This window comes from Canis aureus, chromosome 9, assembly GCF_053574225.1.
Source record: "Canis aureus isolate CA01 chromosome 9, VMU_Caureus_v.1.0, whole genome shotgun sequence".
Lineage (NCBI taxonomy): Eukaryota > Metazoa > Chordata > Mammalia > Carnivora > Canidae > Canis > Canis aureus.
Window position 1 is genome coordinate 41,084,775 of NC_135619.1, and position 14,503 is coordinate 41,099,277.

At 37.7% G+C, this 14,503-nt stretch overlaps 1 long non-coding RNA gene across 4 annotated transcripts in view; it reads right to left on the minus strand.

Annotated features, from left to right (window-relative positions):
- LOC144320707 (uncharacterized) overlaps positions 1 to 14,503 on the minus strand; it is a 91,006-nt gene that overhangs the window by 15,962 nt on the left and 60,541 nt on the right. For 3 of the 4 annotated variants that reach the window (XR_013386312.1, XR_013386313.1, XR_013386315.1), the window contains 2 exons: positions 12,814 to 12,906; positions 11,179 to 11,273 (listed from right to left, as the gene is read on the minus strand). This is a non-coding gene — a long non-coding RNA (uncharacterized LOC144320707). Of the gene's footprint in view, positions 1 to 7,655; positions 10,624 to 11,178; positions 11,274 to 12,813; positions 12,907 to 14,503 lie in introns of those variants that run through there. The other variant, XR_013386314.1, reaches the window with a different exon arrangement.

Below are 14,503 nucleotides of genomic sequence, written 5' to 3' on the forward strand. Positions count from 1 at the left end.
TTGTACATGAACATGATAATGTTTATTTTAGTATGAAAGATATGTGGTCATTGAGATCTATTGATATTAACCTAGATACCCTAGGAAGATTGAAATTTTCTTTTGAGTTGATTCCATGTGTCATTCCTGCATTCTATGTTTGGTAAACAAAAGAGCTCTCACAATAGCTTTGAATTAAGTAAAATATGGACAGCATCAAGAAATAATTATTTCTATTCACTTTCTTCTATATGGATAAAGGAGGAGGAAATCTTCATGTTTCCTGATGGCCTTACGCAAAAGATTATTCAAACATAAAGGCCATCTTACTAATCTTATTACAAATTTGAGGTTTGGTTTTGAGAAAGGCAAAATCAGACTTGTCAGAAAAGATAAGAGCATAGAAGTCATTAATATCCAAAGACAAGAAATAGTTACATACAATATTTTTAAATAAATAATCATAACTATTAATATTTTTAACTTCAAAAAATAAGTAATCCTCTTTTCAAGGTAATTCAAGAGTATTCAAAAAGCAGAGTCAGAACAACTTTTAATAAAAGACATCTCTGTTATCTGGACAGAAAATAACTTTGCTATGTAAGAGAAAGAAAAAACCTCCAAATACTGATTTTACTCTTTATGAATTTAACCCATGTGACAATTTGCTTTTGTTTTTCTTTATGGCTGAATACATACAATTTGCCAAAACTTTCAACACTTTTCTCATGGCTTTTCAAATCATTAGTTGTTGGCATTATATATTTATGACGTCAAATTAGCTTTATCAAGACCAGTATTCTTTAGGAAAACAATGGCAAAATTCCATAAGAAAATACTAGCAAATGAAATTCAGCAAATATGAAAGGAAAATACTGCATGACCAAGTGAAATTTACTCTAGGAATGTTAAATTTATTTTAACATTCAAAATCAACTGATGCAATTCATCATGCTAAAAGAATAAAGGAGGAAAACAATATGGTCATTTAAACTGATGGAGAAAAGAGCATTTAACAAAATTCAACATCCATGTATGTAATAAATAAGAGTAATTTATGAAAGTAGAAACATAAAGGAAAATTTTAACTTAATGAGGGGAATCTAAGACACCTAACATTATATATCATTGTGAAATATGGAATACTTCCAAGATTAAGAACAAGACAAGAATGTCCACTCTTACCACATCTAGTCAACATTTTATGAGGTTCTAGCCAGAACAAAAAAGGCATAAATAGTAAATACAAATCATAAAGTTTGGGAAGAAGGAAGCAAAACAGTCTCTATTCACAGATTATGACTGCTTAGGTTAGAAAATCCCTAGACCCTAAATGAATTCAGTAAGGCTTCTGGGTAGAAAGTCAATGTACAAAAATAAGATGAATATATTTTAGCAGAAAACCATTAGAAAAAAAAATTTTAGTAGCCCTTTCAATAGCATCAAAAAATTAACAATTAGAAGTGTATTCAATGAAAGACATAGGAGATAACTACAAAGAGAATTTAAAATAGTGCTGGTATTGGAATGTCTGGGTGGCTCAGTTAGTTAAGCCATAGACTCTTTGACTCAGGTCATGATCTCAAGGTCATGAGATTGAGCCCCCTGTAGGACTCCATGCTTAGCACGGAGTTTGCTGGAGATTCTCTCTCCTCCCTCTGCCCCTCTTTCTGCTCGTGCTCTAAATAAATACATACATAAAATCTAAAAAAAATAATAATAATGCTAAGATTAAAGAAGACCTAAATAAATACAGCAATACATCAAGCTCATGTATTGGAAAAAATCAGAAATAATGTTGTTAGGATATCAATCATATCTAAACTGATCTAGCAATTCAATACTCATCAATATATAATTCTCATCAGAGAATAATACTCATCAGATTATAATTTCAATTATAATCCCAGCAGGTGTTTGTGGACACTGATGAGTTTTTCCTAAAATATATGTGATAAAAAATAAAATAAAATAAAATAAAATAAAATAAAATAAAATAAAATAAAATAAAATAAAATAAAATATATGTGGGGAACCCTGGCTGGTTTAGCGCCTGCCTTTGGCCCAGGGCACAATCCCAGAGTTCCAGGATCAAGTCCCCCATCAGGCTCCTGGCATGGAGCCTGCTCCTCCCTCCTCCTGTGTCTCTGCCTCTCTCTCTCTCTATCATAAATAAATAAATAAATAAATAAATAAATAAATAAATAAATAAATAAATCTTTAAAAAATAATAAAATAAAATATATGTGATAAAGTGAAAGCCCTTAGCTTTATCATATTATAACTTCTTCTCATCAAAAAGATACTATCAAGTATGTTAACTGGAATTAAAATAAAACTTTAAAATAAGATACTATCAGCACACCTTAGTGGCTCAGTTGGTTAAGCATCTGACTCATGATTTCAGTGCAGGTCATGATCTCAGGGTCATGAGATTAGGCCCCGTGAGCACAGTCTGTTTGTCTCTTTCCCTCTGCTCCTTCCTCAACTTGAGTTCTCTCTCTCTCTCAAATAAATAAATCTTTTTTTTTTTTTAAGTTTCAGTTTATTTTATTTATGATAGTCACACACAGAGAGAGAGAGAGAGAGGCAGAGACATAGGCAGAGGGAGAAGCAGGCTCCATGCACCAGGAGCCCGATGTGGGATTCGATCCTGGGTCTCCAGGATCGCGCCCTGGGCCAAAGGCAGGCGCCAAACCGCTGCGCCACCCAGGGATCCCTCAAATAAATAAATCTTAAAAAATAAAATACTATCGGAGACCCCTGGGTGACTCAGCGGTTTAGCACCTGCCTTTGGCCTGGGACGTGATCCTGGAGTTCCAGGATCCAGTTCCACATCGGGATCCCTGCAGGGCGCCTGCTTCTCCCTTTACCTGTGTCTCTGCCTCTCTTTCTCTTTCTGTGTGTGTCTCTCATGAATAAATAAATAAAATCTTTAAATAAATAAATAAATAAATAAATAAATAAATAAATAAATAAATAAAATACTAACAAGAAAGTGAATAGACAAGCCATATACCAGAAAACAATATTTGTAATACCTATTTCTGACAAAAAAACTTGTATCCAGAGTAATATAGAGCTTCTAAATTCAATAAAAATATATAACTTTTAAAATATATGAATTTGAGGAACATTCCATAATGTTAAACAGATCATTTCACCAAGAAATCATAGCAACCCTAGATGTGTGGATGCACTGCATGAATCCGGATTAGAATGAAGAAAACATAGCTATAAAGATCAATATTGGACAACTGGTTAAATTTTAATATAAACATGGATGAACCTTGAAAACAGAAAACATTATGCTCAGTGATGAAGCCAGTCACGTATTATTCCATTTATGTGACATATCCAAATCAGGCAAATCTGCAGACTGAGAAAAGATGAGGGCTCACTCGGGGTTAGAGTCAATGATACGGTACAGGGTGCAGCTAAAGTATAAGAGGTTTCTTTTTGAGGTGATGGAATGTTCTCAAATTGTCCTGATGGGCATATCTATCTGTGAATATTTTTGAACTCTTGTTTTTTTCCTTTTAAAAATGATGGATTATGGATTATATGGTGTGTGAATTTTATTCTCGATGAATACGTCATTTTAAAAAATCAATGGTCCTGGGATGCCTGGGTGGCTCAGTGGATGAGCATCTGCCTTTGGCTCAGGTCATGATCCCGGGGTCCCGAGGTTGAGCCCCGAATAAAGCTCCTTGCGGGGAGCCTGCTCCTCCTTATGCCTATGTCTCTACTTCTGTGTCTCTCATGAATAAATAAATAAAATCCTTTTTAAAAATCAGTGGTCCTTTATGTATGCCCTCTTTCTTATACATACCGTGTAGGTATTCATCATTGTCTCAGGTCTTATTCCCTGGAGGCAGAGCCAGGGTCTCAGATTCTAGTGCACATTGTGTATTGAGGAAGTACTCCTCAGGAAAACTTTTAAGGAAGTAAGGACTGTAGTTCTGGAGAAGAGAGTCAAGCCAGATCTTAAATTGCTCCTGCAGAACTGTCCCTACCTTGTATCAAGAAGGATGGTCTTACGGACCCACATTAATTGGTCTGAGGGTGCAGCTTCCCCCAGCCTTGGAGTTGTAACCTTTTTGACAAGCAGGTTCCCATTAGCTGGGAGCTGTTATCTAGCTGGTAAAATGGAGCAGCTGTGAATCATTAGCAACCAAAATACAGCAGCTGGGGGACAGATGCATTGGTCTAGTAAAGGGAGTCTGGGCAGGGCATCAACCAAATCTACTAGGTGCCCCAAAGGAGTCCTTGTCGAGAATGGCAAATATTTAGCTAAAATAGTTCATTATGATACTGTTTGTAATAACAATTAATTGCCCAGCAATTTAGAAGGCATATGTTTTGTTCATACAGAAGGATGCTATTAGCCATTAAAGATGGTAGAAGGCCATTTAGAGAAATGGAAATAAATTAGAGAAATATTATAAGGTTAGCAGGCTACAAAAGTATGAACAATATAATCCCATTTTTATAAATGTAGCAGTACATATATTTGGCATGCCTCCCTATCCCCTTTTGGATGGGATATACATAAAAATTTAAATATTTGTTATTGCTCGGGAGCAGGATTATAGCTATTTTTATTTTCTATCTTGTATCTGTTTATTCTGTACTATTTTTTATAAAGAAGCAATTTCAAGAATTATATACCAACAAATTAATTCTCAAATTTAAACTGAAATTGTGTGACCAAACGCTAATACTGTGAGATTAAAGAGTTAAGATTCCAGCAATAAATTTGGTTCTTGGAGAAGTTACCATCCCAGTATATTGTCTTCCACTTTATACATTTGGGTGTTTCTTTTTAAAATTTTTTTATTCAAGTATAAATAACATACAGTGTTGCATTAGTTTCAGGCATACAATTTAGTGATTCAACAATTCTATACATCACCCAGCGCTCCTCGCAACAAGGGCACTCTTTAATCCCCATAGCCTATCTCACCCATCCCCTATCCCACCTCCCCTCTGGCAACCACCAGTTTGTTCTCTGTATTTGAGTGCGTTTCTTTATTTGTCTCTTTTTCAGTTTGTTCATTTGTTTTGTTTCTTTAATTCCACAAATGAGTGAAGTCATATGGTATTTGTCTTTCTCTGACTTATCTCACTTAGCATTACTTCTTCTAGGTCCATCCATGTTCTCACAAATAGCAAGATTTCCTTCTTCTTATGGCTGAGTAATATCCCATTGTATATATATCACATATTCTTCATCCATCCATCAATGGACTCCTGAGTTGCTTTCATATCTTGGTAATTGCAAATAATGCTGAAAAAACAAAGGGGTACACATACCTTTTTGAGCCTCCAAACTGTTTTCTGCAGTGGCTGAACCAATTTGCATTCCCACCAACAGTGGTGCACAAGTGTTCCTTTTCTCTCACCATTCTCACCAACATTTGTTGTTTCTTGTGTTTTTTAGTTTCTCCATTCTGACAGGTGTTACACCTTCAGTTTTGTCATTACACATAAAGCTGGTCAGATTAGTGGTCACTGACTAATAAGAGATGAAACTACCAATCAAATATCCCATGTACTGATTTTCAGTGACCATCACATTCCAGCAGCCATTCCATTCATAACTTTTTGTTTTAAGATTTTATTTATTTATTCATGAGAGACACAGAGAGAGAGGCAGAGACACAGGCAGAGGGAGAAGCAGGCTCCATGCAGGGAGCCCGATGTGGGACTTGATCCCAGGTCTGCAGGATCACGCCCTGGGCCAAAGGCGGCACTAAACTGCTGAGCCACCGGGGCTGCCCCATTCCATTCATAACTTATTCACAGCCTTGTGTACCCAAAGTCAGGTGCCTGAAAAGACATGTAAGTTTATCGAAAGTTGATTGGGTAGTATACAAATCAGATGGTCTGGACAAATATTTCATCCAAGTTTTAGGCTGAGTCTTGATGAACCACAGTAGACCCCCCAGGACCTCCCCTACTCACCACCCCTGCTGAGAGTCAGTCCAGCAGCCCCGGCCACAACTGATAGGATGAAGAATGTGCACCTGACTCAGTAGCAGCATCCACACACTGGTCAGGGACTTTGGTGTGACTTGGAGCAAAAAGGAGAGAGAATTCAAGTTGGCTCTCTTGGAAATTTTCATTAGGTATTACTAAGATAAGAGGTGGCTAGTGAGGAGAAACAGGAACCAAGCCATGATATCTTGCCATGATAGGTCATGGAAATCAAATATTATGAGGCAAAAATCCTACAGAGAGAACCAAGAGATATAAGCAAAGAGACCATGGCAGCCCACAATGAGGCAGAGTCTTTAAAGTGGCCTCAATTCTTGTCTACTTTCTTTTTTCAGCTCTCAGGTATCTCAATGATAAACTGGGGTGAGCAGAATCCTGGGTGAACTCTGGTTTCCTATATCAAAAACACTTCACTTCACATGCACTACCCCTGATTCACCACCCAGTAACAGGAAGCTGGCCATATGTAGTGTCTCTTAGGAATCAATGTGGATTAATTCTCCCAAGGGAAGGGGCCAGACTGTGCTACTTCAGTGTGTTTCTTTGAATAATAATGATCTTCCCATTCTCCTGAGGGCAGAAGACTCATCTGGGTTTGCACATCAGTGTACACCCAGCACAGCATCAGCACCTAGATCCTCTCAGTAAACATATTTTGAATGGAGGAATCAACAAATTAGTTTAAAATATCTCATTTACTTAATTTCCACAGCAGCTGTGTGAGATATTTCTCCCATAATCATAGCTTATTGGAATGCAATTGTCTTTTAGCCCATGTAATATTATACGTTTTTAAGTTTCATCTGAACCATTAAAATCAAGAGCAAGAATAATAGCTAACTTTTAGTATCTCAATTAGTCCCTATAGTCATAGAAAGAGAACAAAAAAATCCCTTGCTTATCTACAATGTGCTAAGCTCTTTTTGTTATTCTAATTTAATATTCCCATCAACCATATGAAATAATATTATACTCTCATTGTACAGAAAAAAACCTAAGGCACAGAGGAATTACATAACTAGAAAAACATGAAGCCAGGATTCAAACATAGGTCAAATTTAAAAATCAATTCTTTTCACTTATCATCTCGTGATGTTTACAAGGATCTTAGAGATCATCCAATTCACTCTTTAATTTTACACATGGGGAAAATAGTAAGAGCTAAAGTATAACTTCTGATTCCTAACTCTTTGACAGTTGTGAAGACATGGATACCATTGTTCTCTGATGAAGATACATGAGCACAAAAAAAAAGCTAAGGCCAGGATAATTCCTTATTAGAGTCACTGCAAGTCTTGAAGTCCTTACCCAGATATTAGTATTACTGATTCCAATTTGCTGTTATAGTTGTTACATTTGACCATAGGAGAAAAATAACTTAAGTCTCATTATCTACTTTAATTTTTCTTATGCTACACATGGATGGACAGATGGATGCATCGATCAATCCATTGATCAATGGATCTATGGATCAATATATCTACCTATCTATATACATTTACAATTTCCCTTGCATAAGAAGTTACTATACTTTATGTAATCAGTTCCTCTCATTCAAGCAAAGGTAGGTATTTAAATAATTTTATAGAGCCACATATTGTCCAGTTTATTTTATCCATATACCATCTTACTAAGGTAGAGGCATAAAAAAAAAACAAAAAAAAAAACCTCCATTTCTCAAGTCTCTGTTTGCCTGGGGACCAAAATCCTCTTCTGTGTACAATCTGAGTCAGCATGAAAAGTGACCCAATTCTGCCATTGTTCAGCACTGAAGATTCCTATTCCTTCCAAGAGAAAGGAAATGTGGACCACTGCCAGTACTGGGCCCTGGGTGCCACTTTCTAAAGCTGTCTATAACTACAGACCACTGGCTTCATCTCGTGCTAATTATATTAACTTTATGTACTTTAGGTCACATTGGGATTAAAAGTCACACCAGCAGGGCAGCACTGAATTTCATGGTAACTTAGGGTTTTCTAAATTCACTTTGCATTTATAAGCAGTGATAGTCTTGCACTAGATGTCAGCGGAGGGAAACACCCCAAGGTGAGATCTCTGTTTCCAACGTCATGGGAGAGGATCATGTCCACGCTGGCTAAGTGTACCGGCAAAGGCTAGACCATGTCCATGCGTGGATTCTGTAGCAGTGGACACTAGACATATGAGATACCTCAAATCTAGAATCTCTATAAATACACACACATACACACACACACGCACGCACACACTAGACTGATACACACTGAAGTAATTTACTATAGTTTGATAATTTCTTTGATAATTTCATTCTCACCACTCCCTGGTATGGAGAAAGATCATAAACTTCAGAGCCTGACACGTACATTCAAATTGAAGTTCTGTCATATACTACTTTGTTTACTACTCTCCTTGAGACAACTTGCTACAATTCCCTTTTCTTTGTGTTCTTCATCTGTACAAAAGGGACAATAATGCATTCCTCATACTATTTCTCTACAGATTAAGTTAGATAATGTAGGTAATGCACCTAGCATAGCACCTAGCAAAGAATACTAGGCTCCTTCGTCTAAGAAGAATGGAAGGCACTTTAAGTTTACAACGATTTGGCTTCACAAAGGTAACTGGGCCACCAACTCGTATTTGAAATGATGTTAAAGAACATATAGAGGCAAGAATATGTAACAAGTGCCTGGAGACTCACATAGAATATTTAGGGATTCAGGATAAGGTGATCTAAGGTTGAAATAATCCTTGGCTCTCATCCTACGAAAATGAATTGTAAGTTTCAATGTGAGCTATGTCTTTCCTAGGAAATTATCTCTTTGAGACATTTTGCTGTAAGGCATGGATTTAAAACATTCATATTCTACCAACTTCAAACTTGTAATATAAAGATTTGTTAAGTTCAAACTGGAATACATGGAATTTCTCTGTAAACACTTCGTACAGGTAGATCAAAGAGAGAAGCTGTTACACAAAGTTACAATATTGAAGAAAGAGGAAAACTATGAAGGGGTGTGAAGGTGCCATGCATTACCTCATTTTCCAGTTAATTATGACATTCTTTAGAGATTCATATGACTATTAGGCCAGGCAGTGTGTCTAGGATTCTGTGAGTCTTGCTGTGTTCAGGTTTGGAGTGACTTAAACTATGTCAGATAGAACCTGTATCATTTTTTAAAAGCATTGTTATGAGTTCTAGAGGTTCACAAACCTAAATCATAGCAACAGAATTCATGGAACAAGCTTCTTGTTTGAACTTAGGTGAGGTCAATTGAACACAATAAAGCAACTGGTACTCGTATAGACATCTTTGAAAGGCCATTTGTCCTGCAAACAAATTCATGGAGTGAAGTAAATTTAACCATGTAGGCAGACGACTGACTCTCTTAAGTCTTTGGTGTGCTTTCTTTATACAGTGACCACAGAAAAGAGCAAATATGCTATATGAGGGAACACTTGAATCACACACATTGTGAATGCAGAACCCAGGGATGTGATAAAATAATAGTTTGCCACACTCTCCATGGACCTAAGGTCTAAAGCCCAAATTGGAGTTTTGATGACAAATCAATCAACTAGATTGGATAAATCTCATAAAAGTAAACAAGCTGTTGGCATGAATTGCTGGTGCTTATGAAGAAAAATATTCTCATAGATCTGTATACACTAAAGGACTGATCTAACAAGGATGGGTCGTGGGATGCATAGGGTAGTGTCAAAGTTTCCCTGAGACCCTTCACTCATGGGATATACCTCTGAGAAATGAAAAAGAATCTAACTGTAGGAGCTTAAGATAGAAATAAGGACTTTTACCGCTGTGTATTTTGATACGAAGATTCCGTTGAGTCTAGGCAGAAATGCCTAAAACTCCAAGTATTCAGCAAATGAATGATAGGAACATGTTTCTCAAATGATAGTAATTATTATCTTATGACGAATAATTAGAACTAATAACTGTATTTTGCATCATGCTTTAAAAGCTACTTTCACATTCATAATCTCTTAATCCTTCTAAAAACTCCATGCATTAAGTGTATTCTTCCCATTATACAGATAAAGAAATGGAAACACAAGACATTAATTAACCTGACCAAGACAACACAGCTATGGCCCAGCTAACAAAGAGTGTTATTTTTCCTAGTCTCACAGGTTCACTTGAATGGCATTGATATGGCATAGGTAATAATCTCAATTTAAAGTATCCTAGGATAAAAATAAAATCACCAATATAAATTTAAAAAGTATAATGGAAGTACAGGGGTCATCAATTCTTTGGAGAAATGTGGCCATGGAAGGTCAGCACAGAACAATTATTATTACTCATTAAGAGAAAATAATCATTCTCTGGAGATATTTAATTTGCTATAATATTACTAAAGCTTTAGAAAACTCGAAGAATTGTTTACAGTGTAGAGACAATGCGGATTACATAGAACCAAAGAAACACTGGGGAATGTACTTGTCTTGGTTGTACAGCCTTTTTTTTTTTTAATTCATTGTGTTTGTGTGGCCCAGTAATTACATTTTGAAGTTTCACAGCATGGAGAAGCTGATGTAGCAAGTAAGCCAATTTGAATAGGTTTTTCATTGTTTCTTGTAAAGACATGATTTGCGGTTGCAATGTTTCCTTTCACCGGATGCCTTCAGATGATCAAGTCCTCCCTTCAAGAAAGGAAAGGAAATCAACCAAACAGCCAACATTGCTCACCTCTGCCACATTCAAGACAGCTTATTTGCATGTTGCAGTGAAGTCTCTTATTAGCTCTTACTCTGTCTTGAATCCAGAATACTTTATTTTGATCTTACGATAAAAAGACATAATATCGCTACTGTATGATTTTGATAATGCACATTCTACAGAGTTTAGTGATAAGCCTGACACTGCCATTTTCTCAAATTATACTGTAGGACAATTTGCAACCATTTTTCAAATTATCCATTTAACAAGTGATAAAGTATCTCTCTCATGTACAGAATGAGCACCTAATGGAGTTTCTCCTTATCTGAATTCAAAGTCACCCTCCCTTCCTACCTAATCAGTGTAACCAAGGTTCCACAATACTGAGTAGACTCCTTCAGATTTGGAAGATCTTTTATAATATTAAACCCTCTAATAGGCTGAGTACCTTCTGAGCAGAATCAAAGATGTGAAAAAGAACATTCCCAAAGAGAGCTAGGGGAAAGGATGACACACACACACAGTGTTGGCTTTCTCACCCTTGAGCTGAGCCATGCCGATGCCCAGGAAGAAGTTAACAGAACTCAGAAGGCCAAAATCCATGAGAAACCCCTGTGAAGATGGAATTCACAACCTAGAGGTGACAAAAAAAAAAAAAATTGCGGCTGAGAGCAGAAGAGGACCAGGCACCATGGACAGAAAACAGACTAAGGGAAGCCATTTCCCCACTAATATGCTTTGTATCTTAAATTACAGGCCAACCTGTAATCAGCCAGCTGCAGCAGGGACCCAACAACCAGGATGGGCCACTCCCTTATCTCACCCCCATCCAACCAAGCTTGTGATGACAACAGTGGGAGGCATGTGTTTGGTAAGCACCAGGCCTGAGACAAAGTTATCAGGAGGCACCCTATGGAGGGGGATAGATTGGTATGTGGCCAGGAAGAAGGGAACATCCATCTCTGTCAGGCAAGAGAGCTCAGGAAGTGCCACCTTGACCAGAAAACCAAGGAAATTCTTCTCTGCTGCTAGGCACCCATCTTTGCATTTGTCGTCCTCTTTTCAGTTTGCTAGTAACTCCTAATCCACCTGGAACTATCTCTCGACTTAATTCTTCCATCACCTCAGCGCAGAATAGATGATAGTTAAGAGCAGGAATAGATTATAAGGAAGGTAAAAGAGAAAGAAAGGAGAAAGGAGAAAGAGGTGAGCCTTCTTCATGAGTCTTCTGGTCCCAGTTTTAGTACATCCTGAGGTATCATTATAGAAACCCAGTCCTCAGGGATCCCTGGGTGGCTCAGCGGTTTAGAGCCTGCCTTTGGCTCAGGGCATGATTCTGGGGCCCGGGATCCAGTCCCACGTCAGGCTCCCTGCATGGAGCCTGCTTCCCTCTGCCTGTGTCTCTGCCTCTCTCTCTCTCTCTCTCTCTCTGTGTGTGTGTGTGTGTGTCTTGTGAATAAATAAATAAAATCTTAAAAAAAAGAAAAGAAAAGAAAAGAAAAGAAAAGAAACCCAATCCTCTGACATTATTATAAAGTACCATGTATTACACACCTGTCATGTCAAACTCAATGCCACCCGCTTGACAAGTATTATGTAATTCAGTACAACAGTAACTCATAGGTGAGGAGTCAAACATTTTTAAAAAGTCTTAAAATGAGGGGAACCTGGGTGGCTCAGTGGTTGAGCATCCACCTTTGGCTCAGATCATGATCCTGAGGTGCCGGGTTGAGTCCCACATTAGGTTCCCCATGGGGAGCCTGCTTCTCCCTCTGCCTATGTCTCTGCCTCTCTGTGTATCTCTTATGAATAAATAAAAAAATATTTTTAAAAAGTCTTAAAATATGTCCGTACTCATACGGATTTTATGTTGTCAGATCCAAAAGTCAAACCCAGGTCAGGGTGGCCCCAAAGATCATTCTCTAAGAATAATGATTTCTAAAATAATAATAATTTCTAAAATTCCCTTTGAAAATGCTTAACAAGCAGGCATCTGCAGCTGAGTGTGAGGCAGACACCCTTTGAGATTAGGAAGATGATTTCCAGCTACCATCCCCTGTGCAGTGGAAATGGGTCAGGGGCCCATTGTCCCAGGGGCTTCCCCCAATGGGAGGCAGGACTGAGACAGGGGAAGTGGGAGAGAAGCTGCTTTTCCCCCTTCTAGTCACACTTACTCTGTCTTTCCAGGTCTGTGTCAGAGAAAGAACACCACCTCTTTGCTTTGATTTGTACCCAAAACACCAGGCATGAATGTTGAATACCACGTACTGCATGACAAAAAAAAAAAAAAAAACTTGAACATTAGATATTCCCTAAAGACTTCATGCATCTCTGCTTCCCAAGTTCCCCTCTCTCTGGAATCCTCTGGAAACTCAATCACCTCTTTAATTTGCAGAACACTTTAGCCCTCTGCTCCCTGTGGCTTGGCTTGGGCAGATCATTGATGTTCTAAGATTCATTAATGTGCTTTGCTCAATAATGGAGCAGTTTCTCTGGTTTCCCTGATTTATATGTCCTGAGGAACAGGACAGAGGCCCATTTTCTTTTCTTCTTTTCCTTCTCCCCCATCAGCTCCCACACAGAGATTTCTCTCACCTTTGTAAATTATTCTATCCACTTTAAAAGTCAGTTGCTGTTCACTGTAATTTCAGGTTTGTTTTTTTAAGTCTCTTACTAACACCTTAATTAATCATAACTTACTTATACTTCAGTTGCACAGAAAACACCTGTCTATTCAAAGGAGGTAGCAAAAAGGTGCTCTTACTAATTCTTCAGGGGCACTGGCAAGCCAAGACATTTCTTATGTTGTAACATTTTAGAGGAAAAAGTATTATATTAATCCTTGATCGTGCCATTAATATATACTCTTGAGTTAATACTTTCCCACAAAATCTTTAGTGAAAACAGTTTAGTAACCAAGGGACTGGTCTATATCTCAACCACATGGGATGAGAGACAGTTCTAGAACTTCCAATTAGAGCATGGCAGGCAGTTGGATGGCCCCAGGATGTGAGGTATGTTTAGAAGTACGGCTGGACCCTGCCCAGACGCTCACTTGTAGGTTACAAAGAAAACCAGAGAAGGGAAATAAGCTCCTGTGAGAAAATGGGAAGAGCAGAGCATAAGGCCGGGGTGCCCTACTTCATCAACACAGGAAGAGCTAAGAACATTTCTACTATTATTTTTTAAGCATTTAAGTGGTTCCTAAAATGAAAAATCAATGTTTTACATAAGTTCAACCTTCGATGCTGTTGGAATTTTATATTTCTGACTTCTGCTTTCCTCCAAATGATGTTCTTGAAACATTTTCTGAAATCTCAGAGGTAAAAGATAAAGGCAAGCCAGGACCTCCAGCATTTGTTAAAATGTTTTGTCTAATCCACCCTAGTTTACTCTGCTCCACTGCAGGCCGATTTTAATCCTCATATGCAGTCCATTCTGACCCTCTGCCCACAAAGATAAGAGGAATAAAGCTTTTACAATAATGTAATATCATATCTGGAAAGGATTCCATAAATCCTCCTGTAAGATTGGTACGAAAAAATCCAATTTAGCAAAAGCTTTAAACACACACAGACCCACACACAATACAACGTACCTCCAATCAATGAAGCTCATGATGAACTGGGGCCAGAGGGGAGATATAAATCTGTATTCTGCCCCCCCCCAAAAAAAAGCACAACTTCACAGTGGAAGTCTTAATTCTGCAAGTCTTTAAAATAGACAATGAGTATTAAGATCTTTAGACTTTCTTTTTCCCCCTGTTGGTTCTGAATCTCAGACTTTCAAAATACAACTTTTTTGTCTTACCTTATGAATCTTCCAATTTTTTCCCAGCAAAAACGGCTAGCTTTGACAAACTCA